This window comes from Carcharhinus amblyrhynchos, chromosome 1 (assembly GCF_965287045.1).
Source record: "Carcharhinus amblyrhynchos chromosome 1, sCarAmb.v2.hapA, whole genome shotgun sequence".
NCBI lineage: Eukaryota > Metazoa > Chordata > Chondrichthyes > Carcharhiniformes > Carcharhinidae > Carcharhinus > Carcharhinus amblyrhynchos.
In genome coordinates, this window is record NC_137324.1 from 87,068,348 (window position 1) to 87,093,111 (window position 24,764).

General features: G+C 40.8%; 1 protein-coding gene across 4 annotated transcripts in view; it reads left to right on the plus strand.

Moving 5' to 3' along the window:
* The window catches only part of rbm47 (RNA binding motif protein 47), a 167,083-nt gene that overhangs the window by 8,700 nt on the left and 133,619 nt on the right, over positions 1-24,764 (plus strand). For 2 of the 4 annotated variants that reach the window (XM_080188465.1, XM_080188435.1), the window contains exon 1: positions 7,255-7,816. The gene's annotated coding sequence lies outside the window, so the exon portion shown is untranslated. Of the gene's footprint in view, positions 1-6,537; positions 6,697-6,784; positions 6,807-7,254; positions 7,817-24,764 lie in introns of those variants that run through there. The other 2 variants (XM_080188445.1, XM_080188500.1) reach the window with 2 other exon arrangements.

The following is a 24,764-nucleotide window of genomic DNA, read 5'->3' on the forward strand; positions in this document are numbered from 1 at the left end:
ACCTGTCTGCCAGTCAGCCAATTGACTTATTTAAGTGGGTTTCCTTCTACACTCAATTGTGGGCCGGGGGGATTTCTCATAAACGAGCCATCTCAGTCTATCAGAAAGTCCCCAGGTTGGTCTTTGCCCATAGCCTCTCAAACCCTGGTAGCCACTGCCCATTCCCACTTCCCCCACCAAACACTTACACAGTTCTAATCCATTACAACTCATCTTCTCATCACCCGCATGCGGTGGCCATGCTCTCAGTGGCGCTACTGGTACACTGAAAGATGCTGCCTTCTGATTGGCCAGTAGCTCTCTAAGGTAGGGCTTCCTGTCCCTGAAGTGTGGGAATAAATCCAACCTCCAGCCTATCACTTATCAATCAGCTATGATCTAACTGCAGTCATTCTCCACCACCCCCCTGCAAAACTTTTAGTCAGGGGAAAAACGGGGAGGCGGGGAGGTGCGGAACAGGGTGGTGGGTGTGAGCACCATTGCATCCCATATAATTCAGCTCATTGATTATATAATGACCAAAGCTGGGAATAAATATTCTAGGACAGACACTGGGTTGCATTTTACGGCCACAAGTAAGGCTGATCAACCCGCCCCTCACACTGCTACATAAGATATGGCATGGTGACAATAGGTTATCAATCCAAGGTCATCCCGCCAGCTTCCGGTAATACAGATAGCAAGCAGGCATTGAAATAAGGGGCGGAATTCTCTGGCCGTGCTGGTTTAAAAGTCGGAAATTCCTGTCCGACTGTCAATGGGCCTTCACATTGTCTGCAACTTGCCCGCTACAATTGCAGTGGTGGGCGGAGTGGGAGAATTCCAGCCAAAAAATCTGCCCACCTTTTTAAAAAGACAAATTGTGGCCTATTGAGCTGGGTAAAGAGACAATTGACTGCAATATTATGTTGCCCACTCAGTGATTTTTAGTTGCATGGGAAAAACATTAGGAATGATTTACGCCAAGTAAAAGGAGGCCACACAAGAATGGATGAAAAGCTGCAAACAGGATGCAAGTCTCAACAGTGTCTGCTACTGAAGGTGGCAGCATATGGCTGTTAGGAGACAATATTTCTTCATGGACTTTAGGCTGATATTACAAATAAGGAGAGAAAGAGGAAGAGGACTTGAATGCTGGAGATGAGGAGCCCAGCAGAGGAAGCAAAGATCACTGTCCCCATGGAGATTGTACACTCCGGAGAATACTGCCTCAGTGAGGAGGAAATGAGGGAAAGGAGACAGAGGAGGCCAGCTGCAGGGACAGGAGGGTTCTGCACTCTAGGCAGGTAGGGGACCTGTGGCTATACAAGGGCCAGAACAAGAAAGGCAACAACTGCCAGTCTGTGGTCAGAGAAGGTATTATCCTGCACAGGGAGTCTAAAGGCACAGGACAAATTACTTACGTGGCGAAAAACTGCAGTAGGCGACGGTGCAGAGGGACCTCGGGGTCCTTGTGCATGAGTCGCAGAAACCCAGCCTGCAGGTGCAGCAGGTGGTCAGGAAGGCGAATGGGATGCTGGCCTTCATAGCAAGGGGAATTGAATATAAAAGTAGGAAGGTCTTGCTGCAACTGTACAGGGCACTGGTGAGGCCGCAGCTGGAGTACTGTGTGCAGTTTTGGGCGCCGCACCTGCGCAAAGATATTTTGGCCTTGGAGGGAGTGCAGAGGAGGTTTACTAGGCTGATACCGGAGTTGAGGGGGTTGAGCTATGAGGAGAGGCTGAATAAACTAGGCTTGTACTCGTTAGAGTTTAGAAGAATGAGGGGAGATCTCATTGAGACGTATAAGATGATGAATGGGATGGATAGGATAGAGGTGGAGAGACTCTTCCCGCTCAAAAAAGACAGTAGGACTAGGGGGCACAGCCTCAAGATAAAGGGGGGGCGGTTTAGAACGGAGTTGAGAGGAACTTCTTCACTCAAAGGGTGGTGAATCTCTGGAATTCTCTGCCCGTTGAAGTGGTGGAGGCTGCCTCGCTAAATATTTTTAAGACGCGGGTCGATGGGTTTTTGATAAGAGAGGGGATTAAGGGTTATGGGGAGAGGGCGGGAAAGTGGAACTGAGCCATGACAGATCAGCCATGATCTTATTGTATGGCGGGGCAGGCTCGAAGGGCTAGATGGCCTACTCCTGCTCCTATTTCTTATGTTCTTATGTTCTTATCAACTCTCAGGGCATCAGTGTCTCACAGACTGGCTTTCCAGGGAGACAGTGACCTCCCTTTCTGAATTGCTAGCTGGGGAATTCAGGCATCCAAAGTTCCATCAGGCAAGCCAGGGGAGTTTGTCAATCGCAATGGTTTTCATGCGGTCAATATCAAAGGATCATGCAGGTTTGTGCCTGTTATCCTGAGAGTAGTTATGACTCTTACAGCCTTAGGCATTCTCGGGCGCAACAAAGTTTTGTCCACCAGAGCCATTGGAGGATTGATTTCTTGGAGACAAGTGATGCTCACTGAAGGGATGACTCTTGACCCAATAAGAAATCTGCAGGCAGAGGCCAAAATGAGTTACAGTGAGAGCCACGCATCCACCAGGGTCATCATGTTATTTTGATGCTTGGATATTCCAGGCATCTCCCTGCAATATTTTCCAGCTCATATTTTACTAATCAGCATGGTCTGCTGCACCAGCTCCCTCCCCCTCACACACCCCCCACATCCCCACACGTCCTCCTCCCCCTCCCTCACACATCCCCAACTTCCCCTCCCCCATTAGAGAGGGTGGCCCTGGCAGAGGATGATCTGGTGGAGTGAGCCGCAAGCTCTGATGATGAATCTCTGGACAAGTTGGAAGTCATTGTTGAACCATTGTTTGTGATCTGATCCCCCCCTGCCCCACCTCTTTTGGCCAGGCAAAAGATGATGGGGATTAAAGCAGAAAGTGCTGGAAAATAGTCAGATTGTCTTTCAGTCTCTGTGGGGAGACAAACAGAGTTAAAAGGTAGAATGTAACTTTTCTTAACACTTATTATTCAGAAAGGGATTAGGACAGCAGTGTTCCTCTCTGCAAGGGTCCTGAATGAGACATTGCTGATACAATAGTCCCCAAGTGGAAAAACACGCTCTCATCTGTTGCTCCTCCACTGCTTCAGTGTTTGAACAAACACAAAGAACAATACAGCGCAGGAACAGGCCCTTCGGCCCTCCAAACCTGCACCGATCATATGTTTCTAACTAGACCATCGGTTTGGATTCCTCTATTTCCAGTCTGTTCATGTGGCTATCAAGGTAAATCATAAATGTTCCTAGCATGTCTGCCTTAACCACCTTGCTTGGCAGTGCATTCCAGGCCCCCACCACCCTCTGTGTAAAATACATCCCCCGCATATCTGTATTGAACCTTGCCTCCCCTTACCTTGAACTTGTGACTCCTTGTGTTTGTCATTTCTGACCTGGGAAAAAGCTTGCTATGGAAGCTGCCTTCTTCAAAGATTCCTGACATATGTGGAATCTGCCTTAAGCTGCAACCAATCTGATTCAACGTGCCTTTAAATGGGTGGCCGTGACTGACTCTGGTTCACAGCCTAACCCTGCACCTGCCAAACATCCTGTCCACATGCCCCATTGGCTGTGGGGTCTCCCTCTCTGGCCGAACTTCCTACCATGTGGACCCTAATTGACTGGCTGGTGCTCGATTCACCATGCTGAAATGGTGGGGACAGGAGTGAAATTTCACTTTATCAGCATTGTGCAATATTGTAATTTGATTGGAAATATCCCATTAGTTATTTATAAACTATGGAGACAATAAGACTAGTTTTGATTACTTTATCTGCCCTCATTAACATCTTCTGCACATTGCACCAAATGGCCACCGTGAAAGTAGGTTCATATTTTGGGAGAAAGATTCAATACTTTCAATCCAGATTAACTATTCAAGATCTTTTCCGTTCTGTGAAAGGAGTACATTCTTCTGCCTGGGTGCATAATATTATTCAATACAATTATTTTATACAAGGGTTTTAATTTGATTATGTTTTATTAGTAAGCTCCCAAGGTAGAAAGATCAAATGACCCCTGAGCAACAGAGTGGAATGAGTAAACAGCATAGATCTTCATTGTCAGTGAGAAGCATTGAAGCCCTCAAATGAATGGTTCACAATTGTATCTGTCTTTTCTTTATCGGCAAGTCTGAAGTCTCTGCTGATTGCTGTTTCTCACGACAGTAGATTTTCAACATCTACTATGCAACACAACTTCATCATGATATATCAATACCTCAGGAAACTCAAAAACACCAAAGTGGAGTGGGATAATAGGTAAGTTGACAAAAGGACAAGATTGGACTTAACAGAGAAAGCTCTTAAAACCATGTGCAGTGTGTCAAACAGGTTACTGATTCATGATGAGCCCACTACTGTCACCCCACAAAGCCCACTCCTAGTAAATTTTCATCACAACAAAATAAACAGAACTGCAGCCATGATTCCACCTTTTATTCGAAAGATTATTATGAATTATGAAGGCCATTTAGCCCTGTTCATCTCATCCATCCCAGAATGACATATGGATATACATATTAGAAGCAGAGGTACGCCATTCAGCCCTTCAAGCCTTCTTTGCTATGTGATAACATTGTCTACATTATTACCAGTGACTACAACTCAAAAGTACTTAATTGGCTATAAAGTGATTTGGGACATTGTGAGAGCTGTTGTATAAATGCAGGTTTTGCCTTTCCTTCATTACACCTGCGTGTAGTAGGTAGAGAGACTGTAGCACTGGTGAAATTGGAGACCCAGTGATTCTCTAAAGATATCACGGAGCAATCAACTGATGTTAGGAAATTGGCCAACTTTCCTCCAACTCCCCCTCCAACTGCCCCCCTCATGTCCCCACATCCTCCAATCTCCTCCCAACTCCCCTCTAATGTCTCCAATCCCTCTCCAACCTTACCCCAACCCCCGACATCCTCAAACCCCCAGCAAATTTCTCCTCCACTTACCATTTTTTGACCAGAAACACTCTCATTTGCTGTGCTGCTACAGCTCATCCTTGGGAATTTTCATGGTTTTCTGGCAGGCTTTTCAAAAAAAAGGGAATTGTGAAGCTACCTGAAAGTTGGAAGCAGCACAGCAACTAATGAAACTGACTTGACACTGACAGGCTGGCTTCAGAAGAAATCAGAACTCTCAGACTGACAGATCCATATTTTTAAGGTTTTTTTTTAGGTGAGATGCTTTGGCTGTTCAGTGTAGACAATGAGAGATTTTGTTCACAACACTGAGCTCAGGCTCCCCCAGCCTACAGGCTCTGGTGTTTGGTCCCCAGCCTTGGGCTCATCACCACCCTCTAAGGGTAATTAGGGATGGAAAATTAATGTTGGATTTTCCAATAATTCCCATATCCTATGAATGAATGAAGGGATAACATTCTAGGTTACTTATCCCATTGGTGTTACACTTGCTGTATGAAAGTTTGTGTTTCCTTACAGTACAAGAGCAACTATACTTCAAAATATTGTAATAAATCCTTGGAGGCAGAGGTTGCTTCACCAAAATCCCTTTATTTACAAGTCTGACAACTGCACACAGAGTGTTTTCAGTTAGCAGCGACACCAGGAGTCCCAGAGGAACTGACATTCCTAATTAAGTACAAAACAAGAGGCTCCCTGATTAGCCCATCAATTTGGCCCTTAATCAGAGAGTTTGTATTCTAACAGGCCCATCTCAATTGCCTGATTAAAGTCATTACAAGTACTTCATTGACTATGAAGCACTTTGTGATGTCCAGAGGTTGTACAATAGCCTTTATAAATGCAAGTGCTTTCCTTCAATTGCTGAAGTCTTTGATACGATTATGAGGTAGAGGAAAGGGGCCACACACAACGGCAAGACCTGAAAAACAGAAGTCAGAAACTGGTGTACGTGGATGGGACATGTTGCAAGAGTACAATCAAGGAGATCCCAAGGGGGTGAGGACAAAGGTTTTAATATAAACGTATTGTGAGGAAGCGGAACCATTGTAGATCATCGACGGCATAGGTGGCAGTTGAAGAAGGCTCAGTACAGGATGCAGGCAGCAATATCCTGGATCAGCTGGAGTTTGCAAAAGGTGGAGCTCTAGAGCCTTGTGCAATGTTGAGAATTGACAGGGTTGAGAGATTCATCTGAGTGGGGGTATGGCTGGGACACAAGGTGTATGCCCAGTGAAAATATTCTAGATGGGGGATGGGGGGAACTGCTTCCTTCTCCTCCTATTTGCTTTGGTCACAATTAGAAGTGCTTGAAATCTAAGCCAGTCTGTGTATCACAATGTGAATAAGGATTTTAACAGATGCCTCTCATTTCTGGTATTATCAAATTTCTGTTTCAAACTGTTTGGTCACAAGCAATAAACATGATTCTGATTGGTTATGGAAAGTTTACTATAAACTTTGATTGAATTTGACTCAGAGATTAACCCCTTTCCCAGGCAGATTTTGTGAAGCTGAGGGTGGGGACAATTTTTTCTCATATAGGTGTGGGGGAATAGGGGCAATCAAAGTCAAGAAAGTCATCATTTGTTCTTACGCTAATTCCACTTTTTCCACCAGTGATTCCTAAACACTTGACAGAAAAGGGGGAGAAAAATATCTGCCACCTGTTCCTGAATGAGTCATAACCAGTATGATGCTATGAACACATCAGAAAGGTCATGGGACTCTCCTAGCGACGTACCTGCCAGCTTTAATCCAAATCTTGCTTTGCCCCAGGTAAGTGAGCTCAGCCTTACACTGGGAAAATTCTTGTCTGTCAAGTTAAGATAATGTGTCACCTTGTTCTTTTAAAAGTTTACCTGAAGTGAGTTCTAAAAGTATCCAAGGTAAGATGCATTTATGTTATATAAATTCAAAGTAGCTGGAGATCACAAAACCGATAAGAACTGTATGGCTTTCTTCAAGTTTTCTTTGTATGATAGTGCCAGCAGGTGCACTTTGTATTTTGAGACACGGAAACATCGGCCTGTGTTCTCTCCCACAGAACATTGTAACTTTCAGTTTCCCTCAAGATGACAGGTTGCCTTTGCCTTTCTAAGCCATCATGTTTAACAAATTTCTTAATGCCCACAATTTCTTGTTCAATCCACCCTTTTTAGTTATTGCGCACTTGAAAAAAGGTAGGTATCTGTGCTCCTACCTCAGCTGGAATGTTCGGTTGGCCTTAAGCCAATAGGAGCTCAGTGAACAGGATAAAATTACAATTTAGATTTACGGGAAGTTGCCAGTGTTGCAGCAAAATTCTGGTTTGGTGACTTTAGGGGCAGGGCATTAGGAGACAAAAACTTAACTTGTTTGAGGAGAGAGGGAATCAGGAGAACGAAAGAGAGAGAGAAAGAGACTAAACAAATTGTGAGTTAAACCTCACAATCTTAGTTTGGGCTACAATAACCTGGCAGCTCTTTGCTGAACAGCCACAAGTGGGCTGAAAACAAACTTTAGAAGAATAGTGCCTCACACTCTAAGACTGGCTAGGAATTTTTCCTCGGAGTGCTGCAGCTTCTGAGCTGCTATTTAGCCCCCATGGAATGCACAGCTTAGGTCAGCGAGAGTCAGGTATTTTAGATTAAGTGGGTCTAATTGCAAGTTTCCCGAAATTTCATTATACTTCTGGTGCTCTCGAAGTGTTGTTTAAAAAAAACACACAGGCGCGCATGCAAGGAAGACAGATTTTACTGCAGTAAATAGCATTAGAGGGAGTTTCTGGGCACTCCTTGCCGAGTTAACCTTGATTAAAAAAGATGTGGGTTGTATGCTGCCAAACCCTTTGCACTTCTCACTAAGTGGCGATGAAGAAACAGACAACTGGCGTCTGAGGTCCTGAATCTAAAAGGAGGTAGGTCAAGGTTCTTGGCTATTGTTTTCTTTTCTTTGAATTTTTCTCTCATAAACCAAAATCTAGTGTCGTGTTTTATCAGTAAATTCTTAGAAGTATTCACTGTTGAAAATTACTGTTGGATGATTGTAAGTTTAGAATTCAACATCAAACACTAATTGACAGAATAACTAATTGCAAAAATGATCCATGGCTTCAACAATAATTTTTCATTGTTTTCCATGTGTTAAGCTGTGTAACGATTAGGAAAAAATGATATGTTCCACAGAGTTTTGTATGTCACCAAAGTGAAAAATATTGATCTGTTACATGAGAGCATTGAGGGTGCTGCAGGTGCCAAGTAAAGCAGAGGAAAGGTAGTGAAGTGTGTAAAGGCTGAATTAGAGATAAAAGTGAAGATCAGGCTGTACAGTTGTGATTTTTTAGATTTTTAGTGATATTAATCATGGTTCTATACTTCATCATAGAACCAAAGAACCATAGAAAATTACAGCTCAGAAGCAGGCCTTTTGGCCCTTCTTGTCTGTGCCGAACTATTTTTTGCCTATAATCATGGAATCCAGTGGCCAATCTGGATTGAATCTGAAATTGAATACCCCAGGTACAAAAAAAGTCTGGGCATAAAGGTAAGCTTTAACAGCTAGGGCAATTAGTAATTAAATGCACAAGATTGCCATAGATATCAACATATAACCCAAAATCTCAACACAAACAGAATTAGAAATATGCCAAGAAATAAAAATGAACCGTAAGTATGGGTCATTGCTATCTTTGTTGTTCATCATGTGGGGTGTGGGCAGGTTTTAAACTCCCATATATCTTTGCAACACTGGGCAGGATTTTCCGGCCGTGCTTACCCCAAGGCTGGAAATTCCCACCCGAGGTCAATGGACCTTTGCATGGTCCAATCCCCTGTCCACTACGATTCCTATGGTGGGGAGGGACAGGAAAATTCTACCACAGTCTTTATCGCCCACTTGATCCCTTGCAGCCAGTTATAAGTACTGGTAAGTAAAACATCCAATTGTGGGTTGGAAAGTTGACGCTGACAACTAATGCAGGCACAGTGTGCCTAAAATGGGGGAGTTGTTGTATATGTTAAGGATATGCAAAAATATGACTTTTGGGATGGAAAACATTGAGTCATCTTAAATGCTGGGTTAACTTATATTCCACAAACTATAGTGTATAAGACCCAGATAGACATTCCTGATAGAATATGGTTTGTTACAAGAAGTTAAAAAGCATTTCAAAACTACGAGCTGTTTAGATCAGCAAAATCTAGAGCCCATGTTAAAGCATTGCTTTTCTTTACATTCTGTATAAACAATATAAAAATGTATTTGACTTAGGTAATAATATTTCTAGACCTCTTTGAAGAACAAATGCCTCCTTTTCCACCCTCCATTAGCTTGATTTTAACTGATTAATACAACTCTATGTGAAATAGCAAAAAAATGTTGGAACTATGAAGTAGAACAGAAAATGCTGGAAATAAGATCAATTAAAACATGGAAGAGTAGCAAAGGGTTCTTGCCTGAAACATTAATGCTTCAGTTGGGACTTTTCTCAGAGCCAGCAACAAAGTTTTGAGCTGGTTACGAAGGCTGTTCACTTTTCACCTTCTCACTTTTAACCATTTTGTTTCCTTTTTTTAATTTCACAAAATGTGTAGCCTGATATGTATATTTGTTTTTAAAACTTCTGACTTTTTACACCGCTAGCCACTTCAGGAATTCCATCAAAATTCAGCAGGGACATTGTAGTGTCAGGTTCCACTGATATTAGATCTCAGCTCCATGCCGAGAGGTGTAACCAAAATGGCCAACCCATTTGACAAAACTCCACACTCTGTAGAGTCCTTGGGACACACTCCAAAAAATGGAAAACGTTATTGTGTTTGGTTGAAAATAATGGCCATTAGTCAAATGGAAGGAACAGATAAAATTAAACTTTGCAACTCTTGAGAAAATCATTTTATTAATAGTGATAAGTTTCTAAGTCACAACTCTAAAATAATGGTCCCGGATTGGAAAAGGGAAGTCAAATGCTCAGGGATGGATTTAGGGGGAGTCGCATGCTTGCTTTTCCTTATCTTTGAGGAATTCTGAACCTTATGGAACTGACAGTTCTCACTGCCAGCTTTACCAACATTGAGAAATTTCCGCAGCAATGGTGAATTTTAAATCTTGTTTCCAGTTACTTTTAAATACTTTAACGGAGTATCATGCCTCAGCAGGGCAACAACTCAGACGCCTTGACTTTTGCCATAAAAAAGGCATTGGGCATACGTGGAGCATGTATCTTTAAAAATGTTATTCCTTTCTTAAAGTTAGAAAGTCAATGCACAGAGTGGACAGGGCAAGCCCTTAATCCATCTCCTTGTTTACTCCAAAAACCAATTCAAATTCAATTTGAATCTAATTCAAGGACCCCACAAGAGAGACAGACAAGATCCAAGCTGACAAGAAAATACATTGCACCTGATCTTGGGCTTGATCTGATATTTGATCTTAACCAAAAGGCTGAGAAACGTGTGTAGCATGATCCTGATTCATTCATTGTATTTAGTGCTTTAACCCCCTCAACCCAAGCAACCCATTCCCAAACACACAACTCTCACCTCACTTCATGGTGGGGAGGGGTTACAAGTGGGGAGGGGTTACGAGTGCAAAGGGGTTACAAGGAGGGATTTATGCAAAGGCCAATGTGTTTTTTCAATTTACTTAAGGAATTAATAACCAACTCATTAACTTCCTTATTCAGGTTGTGCAATGTACATTTGTTGTAGATACGTGCTGCACATATGCCCGATGCCTTTTGTTATGGCAAAAGTCAGGGTGTCTGAGAATCTTGCCACGTTGAGGTGCAATATTTCATTAATGTTGTTGTAGATGCCTAAACAGTACCAGGGGAAATCTTAATTTACCCACCAAACTCAATGGGATTATTTTCTAACAAATTAATATTGTATTTGACAAATATACAGGATAATTTCATACAAGCATTGTCAAGCAACTGTGGCAGTTGGATGAAACAATTCAGGGCAGCATCCGCCAGTTTTCACTATCTTCCTGAAGAATTTGCTCAACTACAACAGACAAACATGTCAATCTTTGTCATTGCTGGCAATTTCCATACAGCTATCTGATCAAATTAATGTGACACACTGCATTAATTTTTACCAACAAAAAAATACAATTTAAACGTTCAATTTACTTTTGTATCAATTTAAGCAATGCCAAATTTAGGGCTAAAAGAAAAATGATTTTTGAAACCCCTAAAGGTGAATAGAGCATCCTTAGAGTTCTTCCTTTTTGTGGTTATTCTACATGCTGAGTGGGTGTTCTTTGCTGTTATTAACCTACCTGCAGCAAACCACCATCATCTATGTCTGCAGTGGATGTGGGAATCAGACTTTGACGGAGAGATCAGGTAGTTGATCAAAAGCTTGGTAGAAGAGATGGCTTCTAAAGAAATTCTTCTAGGAGAAGAGGAAGGTGGAGAGGTAAAATGGTCTAGGGAGAGAACTTCAGAGCATAAGGCACAGGTGGTTCCTGTTCACAATGGAGTGAAGGAAAGGGAATGCACTAAAAGCCTGAGCTAAAATGAAGGAGATGCCAAAGGGATTATAATGTGGAAAAAGTTACAGAAAGAGAGGGACATAATCATGGATGGACTCATATGAGCAGGAACATTTTACAGTATACTACAAGTTTGCCTTTTTATGTGTATTACATAACACTTACAGCACATAAATTGGCCTACTGGTCTATACCTATGTACATAAGCCGCACAGGCAAATATGAATCGATAGTGCAATTGACAATGCTGAAATTCAACACCGCTCCATTTGGTAAGACCCATAATTTTCAGGCTCAGAGGCTTGAGGCCTACTTTGCATTGGATGCATACTGCACATTTACATGATTATGAACTGCTAGGAACCTTCACACTAACTGTGTGCAAAGCTCCAGTTATATAAATAATGCTTGGTTGCTGCTTAGAAGAACTGTTTTTGCAAACTGAAGATAAAGAAGTGTGTAGTTTATAGATGTTGTCGTGAATGGAAGCTTTTCACACTGACTATGAATGAATGAGTTTACATTTGCAGTTGGATCAGTTAGGAGCACTGCCAACATGAATTATTGTTGATAAATATAGACTTCATTAACTTCTTCCTAGAGAACTTGAAAGCAAAGTGGTGTCTACAATGTGCAGGGGCATTACAAACTGTGCATGTCAGACTTGGTTGTGAGCCCCTGCAGAGTTGAATAGTCTGTTGGAGCTGCCCATGTTAATGTGACATTGGCCATTTGCTGAGATGCTACTGTGCCACATTGCAAAGTATGGAATCCTACTACAGCTTTGAGGAGCCGAGCTGAGAACATTTCCATTTTATGCTAATAACCTGATATACGTGCAGTGACTGAATTATCATCTTCGTCAGCTTGTGTACTCTGCTGAAAGGCCGGTCCTTTGCTCACTGTTTGCTGTTGCATCTTCCTGAGCCATTTTCATAGCAGTTTGATTGAATTATATGGAGGAAGATTGAGAGAGCAGTTAATGAGAAGCACTTGTCCTGACTGGATATTTGTATTTATACACGTATTTGTGTACTCATAGTGAATTGGGCTATTAATCGAGAAACTCAGCTATTGTTCTCGGGACCGGGGTTTGAATCACAGAACAACAGATGGTGGAATTTGAATTCAATTTTAAAAAAATCCGGAATTAAGAATCTACTGATGACCACGAAAACATTGTCGATTGTCGGTAAAACCCATCTGATTCACTAATGTCTTTTAGGGAAGGAAATTTGCCATCCTTACCTGATCTGACCTACACATGACTCCAGAGCTACAGCAATGTAATTATTCTCAACTGCCTTCTGAACAAGGGCAATTAGGGGTGGGTAATAAATGTTGGCCAAACAGCGATGCCTATGTCTCATGAATGATTTTAAAAAACTAATGGCCCTTCTAAGTCTGGCCTCTTGTGCATCCCAAATATTAATCCCTTCACCATTGGTAGCCATGTCTTCAGTTGCCTAGTCCGTAAACTCTATAATTTTTTTTCCTACAACTCTCCATTTCTTTATCTCATTTTTCTCCTTTAAGATATTGCTTAAAACTTAACTCTGCTTTTATTCATTTGACCGAACATCTCATTATGTGGCTCAGTGTCATACTTTGTTTTATAATGCGTGTGTGAATACCTTGGACATTTCATTATGCTAAAAATGCCATATACATAAGTTGTTATAGTTGTAATGAATTGGAAATGAGTTGGGTTTCTTTTTATGTTGCAGCCTTAATGTTGGCCTGCCTGTCTTCCAGCACTTTTTGTGTACTGTGAGTCTTCCTATTTAATGCAAGCGCAGAGTGGCAGTGACTTTTTTTTTTAATTTGGCTGTTGTATATTCACAAAGCACTGGCATTGTGATCGCAATGGAAAGTGATGTTAAGGTGCCATAACCGGGAATCACTGTCAATGTAGTTGTTAGTAGAAAACCCTACCATTTATGGTTCTCCATGTTGAAACATAGGAATATCTGAGAAGTACCTTGTCATTCTGTCAGGGACCAGGGCATATTAGCCGAAAATTCAATTAAAAACAGAAGTACTGCAAATTCTTGGTTGCCAAGTTTCTGATACCAATGATTGGTCCGTAGTCAATTGCTGCTGTGAGATTGGTTAATATATGCCCTGTGCAGACATATTTACTATAGGCCCTAATAAAAGTAGAACACTTGGGGTTTCTGATCATCCCGCCAGTCTAGTATCTTTGTGTAAAGTATGAAAGCACCATGAAATAAAAGAAGCAGAGCTCCAGCAGAACTGGTCCCTTGTAGAAATTCTGTAACTCTTCTTTGCCCTAACCAGTCTCCCACCCAGGAATTTCAAAGCCAATTTTCCAGAAAGAGAAAGCAAAATGTTTACCTTGATTAAAAATACTTCTAATTCAGTTGGTGCCTTCAATTAAGCTTAAGTGTGGCTCTCCCCACACTAGTTAACTGCATCCATTCAGTAGTATCAGAATTAACACAGTTCATAGGAGAGTTCACAACTAGTTCTGAGTTAGGAGAGGAGGAGGGTTAACAAGGAAGTAAAATTATAACTGCCTTCTCATGTTTCTGTGCCAGTGTAAAAAAAATCACAACAAAGAGATCTGGGTACACCTAGACCCTGCCAAGATCAGGCACATCTTCTCTGTGGGTTTCAGAAGACAATGTGGCCTTTGTAAGTCTGAGAGATGGGAGGATTTGGTAACACAAGGAACTTGCTGGTGTGCAACTTTTTCCTAATAACTGCTAACACAACAGCCTAAAGTTTTGACTTTTTATCTACTGAAAAAATGTATTGATCTTTTTGTTTTTCTGTTGATGACCTCAATATTCTACTTTCCTAGCAAGGAATGTGATGTCTTGGTTTCAGATTTGATTTTTTTTCAGGAGAACAGTAACTATAATTCTAGACTTTGTATCTGTTTAAAAGAAGTAACAAATTATTTTAATGTCTATGGGTGAAAAGGTGACAAGACCCAGTTAAAATGAAAAAGTCTATTAAAAAGGATGTTTGCTTTTGTTCAGGGGGAGGGGAAGAGGTTGGACAAGTCCATTTTAAAAATATCCTGTGACCTAAGGGACTCTTTCTCCCTCACCCATTTCTCCTCTCTTTTCAACATGAAGGTACAGCCTCATGTTGGAGTACAGTTTTACAGGCCAATATCCTAGTACCATAAACAGTTGGCCATTTTTCACAAATTGAAACAAGTGCTTGCCAACTACTATTGGTCTGATCACATGGAGCAAACACAATCCTACCTCCTCCCCTGATGTTTACACGTGGAATACATTCTAGCAGTGGTCACTTATATGACTGTCAGAGATGATAGTTCAACTCCTTTCCTCTCCATGGATATTAATAAGAAACCATAGCAACATAGGAATTAGGAGCAGAAGTAGACAATTCAGCCCTTCAAGCCTGCTCCATCATTCAGTCAGATCATGGCTGATCTCTCTTGGGCCTCCAATCCACCTCTGTACCTGTTCCCCATATTCCTTTAACCCGTTTCTTTATCAGAAATATATCCAACTCCTTCTTCAAACCATTTAGTGATTCAGACTCCACCGCAATATGGGGCAGTAAGTTCCACAAATTCACCACCTTCTGCGAGAAGTAGTTCCTCTTCATCTCAGTTTTAAATCTACTTCCTCTCAACCTATACCTGTGACCTCTTGTTCTAGATTGCCCCCTAAGAGGAAACATTTAGTCAATGTTTACTCCATCAATTCCTTTTAATATTTTATATACCTTGATCAGATCCCCTCTTTAAGTGGTAAGATGAAGATGAGAAGCAATTTCCTCTCTCAGAGGGTCAGGGAATTTTAGAGTTCTGTGCCTCAGAGAATTGTGGAGACTATCATTGATTATATACGATAGACACATTTTTGAATCATAGGGGAATCAAGTAAGGGTAATGAGGCAGGGAAGTAGAGTTTAGGCCAGGATTGGATTAGCCATGACTTTATTGAATGGGGAAGCAGGCCTGAGGCTCCTATTTCTTATGTTCTTATGTAAATGTCTCCAACCCAAGCTGACATATACAGCTTAGTTCAGGCCAGGGAACACATGTGATGCTGTACTCATTCGAATTGTTGTAACTGATGTCAATGCATTTGTATGAATAAATAGATTCCAATTATTCTTCCTTTAGAAAAATGTCACGCTTTTAAAAATTAATTCTCAGGACATGAGAAAGACAGGTTACACGCTGCAGCCACATTGTGCTGAGGGAATAAATACTTAAGGGATGACAAGCAAATGGACTGCTTTGTCTCTTGTTTCTTGAATGTTAATGCAGCTTCATCCATTCAGGCAAAATGGGGAGTATTTCACCACACTCCTCCTGACTTTGTATTGTAGATGGTCGAGAGACTTTCAGAGTCAGCAGGTAAGTCTCTTGACTCAGCCTAAACTCAGCCCTGTTCCAGTAACCACAACATTTATGTGGCTAGTTCAGTTCTATTTGTGGTCAATCATGATCAACCAGGATCCTGATGGTGGTTATATCATAGTGGAAGGTCTTGGGGAGATATTTGTGCAATCTCTCTTGCTGGAGGTGGTGATTACCAGGCACTTATGTGGTGCAACTGCTACTTGTCACTTAATTTGCTATATGTGGGCATGAACTGCATAATTTGTGGAATGGCAAATAGACCGAAACACTGTGTAATCATCATCAATTGTACCACAGAAATTAGGAAGGACAAAAAGCACAAAAATGCAAATGATGAAAATCTGCTACAAAAATGGTAAAGGCTGGAAACAAAAAGCAGCTTGGGCTGTTTCTGGCAAAGCAACATGTGCCCGTATTTCACATATCAATCTCCTTCACAACTGAAACATGTTTATAAGGAACAGAACAAAAGAAAGGAGGAAGGGAGAAAAGAAAATCACTCAATTATCACACACCCAAGTAACAGCCCCTACCTTGGTAATAGCAGAGAATGGATGATGGTACAAAGGTAGGTAGGAGAGTAGATTGTGAAGAAGACATAAAAAGTCTGTAAAGGGTTATAGAGATGATGGCACAGTGGCTAGCACTGCCAGGGATCCAGGTTCAATTCCGACCTTGAGTCACTGCGCGGTGTTTGCACTTTCTCTCTGTGTCTGCGTGCGTTTCCTCCGGATGCTCCAGTTTCCTCCCACAGTCAAAGACTACTGCGGGTTAGGTTGATTGGCTATGCTAAATTGATGCTAGTTCCTGAGGGATTAGCAGGGTAAATGTGTGGGGTTATAGGTGGGATTGTGGCCGGTACAGACTTGATGGGCCAAATGGCCTCCTTCTGTACTGCAGGGATTCTGTCGATGATAGATTAAGTGAATGGGGAGAAAAAGACAGATGGATTATAATGTGAGAAAATGTGAACTTGTTCATTTTAATAGGAAGGATAGAGAAGCAGGATACTATTTAAGAGATTACAGAACTTGGCTGTACAGAAGGACTGACCTGGTATATGAGTCACAAAATGTTATGCAGGCAAAGCAAGTGATTATGAAGGCAACTGGAATGTTGATATGTATTGCAAGAGGAATGGAATTTAAAAATAGGGACTTGTTGCTACAGTTTTCAAGGCATTGGTGCACAGTTTTGCACTTCTTATTTAAGAAACAATATGAATGCATTAAATGATGCTCAGACTGATTCCTGAGGTGAAGAGGTTATCTTCTGTGGAGAGGTTGGATAGATTGGGCCTGTTTCCATTGGAGTTCAGAAAAATCAGAGTTGATCTTGTTGAAACATTTAAGAATCACTTGACTGGGTGAATGTCAGGATTCTTTCTCTTGTAGGATACTATTTTAAAATCAAGGGATGATGAAAGACAAATTAAGGCAGGGATGAGGAGAATATTTTTCTCTCACAGAATTTTTATTCTATGTGGAATATCTTACATAGAAAATAGGAGCAAAAGTAGGTCATTTGGCCCTTTCAGCCTAGTCCATTATTCATTCTGATCATGGCTGATCCTCTATCTCAATGCCATTGTCCCACATTCCCCCCATACCCAGTGTTGCCATTAGAGTTTAGAAATCTATCTATTTCCTTCTTAAATATATTCAGTGACTTGGCCTCCACAGCCTTCTGTGGTAGAGAATTCCACAGGTTTATCACCCTCTGAATGAAGATGTTTCCCCTCAGCTCAGTCCTAATGGCCTAACCCATATCTTGAGACTGTGACCCCATGTTCTAGACATCACAGCCAGAGCAAACAACACCCCTGCACAGTCTGTGCAGGCCTATCAGAATTTTATATGTTTTAATAAGATCTCCTCTCATTCTTCTAAATTCTATTGAATACAGGCATGGTTGACTCAACCTCTCCTGATACAACAATCCTACCATCCCAGAAATCAGTCTAGTAAAACTTTGCTGCTCCTCCTCTATGGCAAGTATATGCTTCGTTGGGTAAAGAGACCAAAATTGCACACAATATTCCAGGTATGATCTCACTAAAGCCCCTGTACAGCTGCACTAAAACATCTTTGCTCCCGTACACAAGTCCTCTTGCAATCAAGGCCAATAACTGAAATCCTTGCTGTCCTTGTCTGCTTGCTCTCAGTTACTCATGTAGAAGGTCACCCAGCTTCCTTTATGTAATCAACATTTCCCAATCCATCATCATTTAAATAATAATCTGCTATTTTGTTTTTCCTACTGAAGTGGATAATGTCACACTTATCCACATTATACTTCATCTGCCATGCATTAGTCCACTCACTCAACTTGTCCAAAACACCTTGGAGCAGTTTTATGTCATCAGCAGACTTGAAAGTATTACATTTGGTTCCCTCATCCAGATTAATGATGTTTACTGTGAACATTATTGATGTTTACTGGGGCCCAAGCAATGATCCCTGTGGGACCCTACTATTCACCTCCTGCAACTTCAAGAACAATCTATTTATCCTTACTCTTTTTTATCTGCTAATCAGTTCTCAATCTGTGCCATTCTCTTCCTCACAATCCCAAGTGCTTTAATGTTGCACATTAACCTCTTATGTGGAATTCCCTGCCCAGTGAAGCAGTTGAGGCTACCTCACCGAATGTTTTTAAGCAAGGATAAATAAATTTTTGAACGGTAAAGGAATTAAGGGTCATGGTGAGCATGCAGATAAGTAGAGCTGAATCCACAAAAAGATCAGCCATGATCTTATTGAATGGTGGAGCAGGCTTGAGGAGCCAGATGGCCTACTCCTGCTTCTAGTTCTTATGTGTGACTTTGTCAAAAGCTTTCTCAAAATCCAAATATACCACATCCACTGGTTCTCCCTTATCTATTCTGCTATTTACGTCCTCAAAAAAACTCCAATAGGTTTGTCAAACATTATTTCTCTTTCAAACATTTTGTCTAATCCTATTGATATTTTTGAAGTGCTCTGTTATTGTATCCTTCATAATAGACTCTGGCATTTTCCCTATTACTGATATAGACTAACTGGTCTGCAATTTCCTATTTTCTCCTTTTCTCCTGTTTTTAAATAACAAGGCTACATTTGCCACGCTCCAATTTGCTGGGACTGTTCTGAAATCTACAGAATTTTGTAAGATAACAACCCATGCATCCACTGTTTCCATGGCGACCTCCTTCAGTACCCTCAATGTAGATCATCAGGCCCTGGGTATTTAAGTCCCATTTAATTTCTCCAGCACTATTTTTTTACCAGTACTAATTTTCTGTAAAACTAATTGCCTCATCCTCACTAGACCCTTGTTACATTAACATTTGAGAAGTTATTTGTGTTTTCCTCCTTGAAGGCAGAACTAAAGTAATAATTTAATTGCTTTGAAATTTCCTTGTTCTCTATTATAAATTTTCTAGTTTCAGCTTAGTCTTCACTAATCTTTTTCTTTACACAGACTTATGGAAGCTTTCACTGTCTGCTTTGATATTCCTTGTAAGTTTACTCTCATGCTCTATTTTCCCCTCTTAATCAATCTCTTGGTCCTCCTTTGTTGAATTCTGAACTTCCCCAGTCCTCAGGTTTGCTACTTTTTCCAACTATATATGCCTCTACTTTGGAACTAATGCTATCCTTTTACAGCACTGGGGGTCAAAAATTTCCTCCAATTAATTTTTGAGAAAACTGAAGCCATTGTTTTCAAACTCCTCCTCAGGCTCCATGCCTTAGCTATTGCCTCCATCTTTCTCTAAGTCAGTCAGTTTGCAACCTTGGTGTCACATTTGATTCCAAAATGAGCTTCCGACCTCATAATCACTAAGATCACTTATTTTCACCTCCGTAACATTACCTGATTTCACCCATGTCTCACTTATCTGCTGCTGAAACCTTTTATGCATGTCTTTGTTATGTAGACTCAACTACTCTAACACACTACTGGCTACTCTCTCACATCCTACCCTCCATAAAATTTTGCTCTTGCATGTCTTAATTCTCAGCAAACCCTGTTAGTGTATCACTTCTGTGATTGCTGACTTAGATTGTCTTCTGGTCAAGCAATGTCTTGATTTTAAATATCTCATCCTCATTTTCAAATCCCTTCATGACCTGGTCTCTCTTTATCTTTTGCACCCAACAAACCTCCCAGATGCCTGCATTCCCCTAATTCTGCCCTCTTGAGCATTCCAAATTTCTGTCTCTCTACCATGAGTGACCATGCCTTCTCTTGCCTAGGCCTAAGCTCTGGACTTCTCCTCCTACATCTCCAGCTGTGTAGCTCACTCTCTTCCTGTAAGGCACAGCTTAAAAACTACTTCTTTGACCAAACATTTGGTCATGTGACCTAATACCTTCTTAGATGACTCAGTACTTTGCTCTATCATGCTCCTGTGAGGCACCTTGGGATGTTTCATGGTGTTAAGAGTGCTATATAAGTTTCTGTTATTGTAAAGCAATAAACTTCCATTAAAGAAGTTGATATGAAAGTTCTATACAGTTGTTCTAGTGATGTACGTCAATGCCTTGTTCTATGGATCCTTTTAATTCAGTAAAGGCAGGACTCAATTAAAATTAAGAGCTCATTGAAAAGAAAACTGTTACCTATTCAATTTAGTTGTCATTTTCCCATTACATTGAAATTGTGATGAGTCAAATGTGGATGACATGAAATTCTAGTTACGTTTTAGTCATGAACAATTCCCACTGGAAGAATAGCAAATCCCATTGAACAAAATCTGTGATAATCCTAAATTTTGCACTGGTTATTCTGCATTAGCCAAACCTGAAGAGCTTTGTCATATGACCATGCCAACCGATCTGCCTGCTCTTTCTCCATTGTTTTACAAATATTTCATTTCAAGTACTTATATAATTCCAGCTTCAAAGTTATTTTTAAATCTGCTTCCACCACTTTTCCAGAACTGCAATCCAAATCATAACAAGTTACTGTGTAATTTGGTTTTCCTTGTGCATCTTTTGAGTTCTCTTACTGGTTCATTTGCAAATCACCTTGAATTTGTGTTTTTGACTTTTCTGTCACTGTGAACAGTTTCTGCTCATTTACTGTGTCAAAATCCTCCATTAATTTGAAGACCTCCTATTATACCTTCCCTGAACATTTTCTGCTCTAAGAAGAATGATTCAAGCTTCTCTAGTCTCTCCAACATAACTGAAGTATTTCATCTCTGATATTAATCCAACAAAATCTCTTGCATCCTCACAGAGCCCTAATGTGCGTCTTAAAGTATGATGCAATCAAATGGACGCAATGTTCCAGCTGCTGCAGCATTTTGTTTGAAGGAACAGCGTTTTATAAAGGTTTTGCAGAATTACCTTGCTTCCGTACTCTATGCCACTGTTTATTAAGCCAAAGATTCTGTGTGCCTCTTGAACAGACTTCTCAACTATTCCTTCCACCATCAAACATATATGTACATACACCCAGATGTCTCTATTCCTACACTCCCTTCACAATTGTACCATTTTTTCAATTAGGAGACAGAGTGATGATAGAAGGCTGCTTTAGTGACTGGAAGCCAATGTCCAGTGGTATACCACAGGGATCTGTGTTGGGTCCCATATTATTTGTCGTTTATATAAAGGACATAAATGACTATGTGAGGGGTGGGATTAGTAAATTTGCAGATGACACAAAGACTGGCTGAGTGAACAGTGAGGCTGAATGTCTTGGGCTACAGGAAGATATAAATGGAATGGTCAACTGGGCAAAGAAGGGGCAGATGGAATTTAACCTGAAAAGTGTGAGATGATACATTTTGGAAGGAGTAATTTGTTAAGGAAGTGTTCAATGATCGGAAGGATACTAAGAAATTCTGTGGAACAAAAGAACCTTGTAGTGTTTGCCCACAGATCTCTGAAGGCAGAAGGGCATGTTAGTAGGGTGGTGAAAAAAGCATATGGAACACTTGCCTTTATCAATCGAGGCATAAATTACAAAAGCAGGGAAGTCATGATGGAGTTGTACAGAACATTAGTGAGACCACAGTAAGTACTGTTTGTCATGTTATAGGAAGGATGTGATTGCACTGGAGGAGGTGCAGAAGAGATTCACCAGGATGCTGCCTGGGATTTAAGTTATAAAGAGAGATTGGATAGCCTTGAGTTGTTTTCATTGGAGCAGAGGGGTGACTTGATTGAGGTATACAAGATTATGAGGGACATGGTCAGAATGGATAAGGAGCAATTTTCTCCTTAATTGAAGGGTCAGTCACGAGTGGACATATGTTCAAGGTGAGGGGGCAGGAGGTTGGGAGGAAGTGAGGAGAAATTTTTTTATCCAGAGGTTGGTGATGATTTGAAATGCACTGTCTGGGAGGGTGGTAGAAGCGGGATGCCTCACATCCTTTAAAAAGTACCTGGATGAAAACTTGGCACGTTATAACATTCAAAGCTATGGACCAAGTGCTGGTGAATGGAATTAGGTAGGAGTTAAATGTTTCTCGTGTGTCAGTGCAGACTTGATGGGCTGAAGGGCCTCTTCTGCACTGTATGATTGTGTGCTTCTAATGTCTCTCCTCAGTCTTACCAACAAAATGAATCATTTCACACTTATCTGCGTTAAATTTCATCTACTACATGTCTATCAATTCAGTCTGTCTTTGCCCTCTTGGAGGCTGGTAGTACTCTTCAATACAGTTCCAAGTTTCATGCCATCTGCAGACTTTAAAATGATGCCCTGTCTGCTAAGTCCAGATTATTAATATATCTCAAAAAGAACAGTGGTCCCACCGTTGACCTCTGAGTGACACTACTACACTCTTTCCTTCATATAAACGGTCATTCATTGTCACTCTCTAATGACTGTCTTTTATCCAATTATATATCTACAAAGCCACTGCCCCTTTAATCTCATGCGCTTCAGTTTTATAAACAAATTAATTATATGACACCTTATGAAATAGAACAGAAAGATCATATATACATCAACCAGATGGTCCTCATCAACCCTAACCATTATTCTATCAATCAAGTTAGTTAAACATGATTTGTTTTTAACAATCTCATGCTGGTTTATATTTATTAATCCTTATTTTTCTGAATGGCAATTGACTTTGTCCTGGATTATTGTCTCACCCCACCACTAGCATTGGTTTCCCCCTGTGGCCTAGTAGTATATGTCATTGAACTGGTAATCCACAAGCGCAGGGCCATTGCTCTGGGGTCTCAGGCTCAAATTCCACCACGGTAGGTGCTGAATTATCTTGTGGCAGGCATGGGTGAGCTGAAAGACTTTAGGGTTCCTCCTGTGCCCTAGTGGTATAGGTCACTGAAGTGATAAACCACAAACCCAGAGCAATGCTTTGGGGTTCCAGATTTGAATCTCACCATGGTGGATGGTTAAACCCCAGTACCGGCATTGGGCTGACTGGTCTAGAATTGCTGGAAAGATCTTTTTCAGTGTCTTTGAAAAGGGATGTAACGTTCACAATCATCCAACACTGTGGCATGTCTAAGGTAGATTGGAAGATTTTGTCAGAGCTTCAGCAACTGTCATCATTATTTTATTCAGAAACCAGTGATGCGTCCCCTCCAGACAGGTGCCTTGTCGGCTTTAAATGTTACCAATTTTTAAGTGCATCTCTTTATCTGTTTTTGTCTTATCCAATTTGTGTACTACCTCCTATACTGAGACATTGGCAATATCCTCCTCTTAAGATGCAAAGTACGTGGCTTGTGTTTACACATGATGGTTTCATTATGGGCTGCACCCTTCCTTTGACTATCCAATATGTATACTATATATATTGGTCCGTGTATAAATTATTTTGGATTCCCTTTTACATCAACAACAAGTCTAGTCTCATGTATTAACTTTAACCTTATTTCCTTTAATCTCCTTCTGTTATGCAACATAAGGCTCCTTTTTCTAATTAATCTTAATCTTGATATCTTAAATCACCCAGGGAGCTCTAACTTTGGATACCCTTCCTTTCCATATAATAATAATGTGTTTGTAGCCTGAATTATCTCCTCTTTGAACAACAGCAACTTGTATTTAAATGACATCTTTAAAGAACAAAATATACCATGGTGCTTCATAGGATCATTATGAAGCTAAATATAACTACCTGGCAATTTGAGAAGGTATTAGTCAAAAGTTTGGTCAACTAGATAAATTTTATTGAACATCTTAAAGGAAGAAAGAGATGTTGATGTGCAAATGTTTAGGGAGGGAATTCCAGATAGGGAGAGGTGAGCCCATGAAGATATTTGAAAAAAAGTTGAGAATTTTAAAATGAAGGTATTGTTTAACTGGAAGGCAAGGTAGGCCAACACATACATACATGGGTGGTAAGGGAATGGGACTTTGTTCAAGTAAGAACACAGGCAATAGGGTTTTGGATGACTTCAAGTTTACAGAGGGAGAATTGTGGAAACCTGCCTGGAGTATTTTAGACTAGTCAAACCTAGAGGTAGCAAAGGCATGAGAATTTCAGCCATGGTGTGGAGATGCCAGCATTGGACTGGGGTGAACACTATGAGAAGTCTCTCAATACCAGGTAAAAGTCCAACAAGTTTATTTGGTAGCAAACATCACTAACTTTCGGAGCGCTGCTCCTTCATCAGGGCTTATCTGATGAAGGAACAGCGCTCCAAAAGCTAGTGGTGTTTCCTACCAAATAAACTTGTTGGACTTAAACCTGGTGTTGTGAGACTTTTTACCGAGAATTTCAGCAACAGATGAGTTGAGGCAGTAATGGAGTAATACAGTGTTACAGAATTGGGAAAAGGCAGTATGAGTAATGGCACTGATTGTGGTTAGAGGTTCATTTTAAAGTTCACACCAACAATCTAGAACTAAATGAATGCCATCCTACCCAGTTGTATGATGATGAACAGGAGTTAGAGGAAGATGATGCATTTAGCCATGTCAAAAGCTGTAGTCAGGTCAAAAAAGAATGAACAGAAGAACATAAGCATAGTTTACTTTATCATTGGTTAGTTTGATAAGGACAGAAATC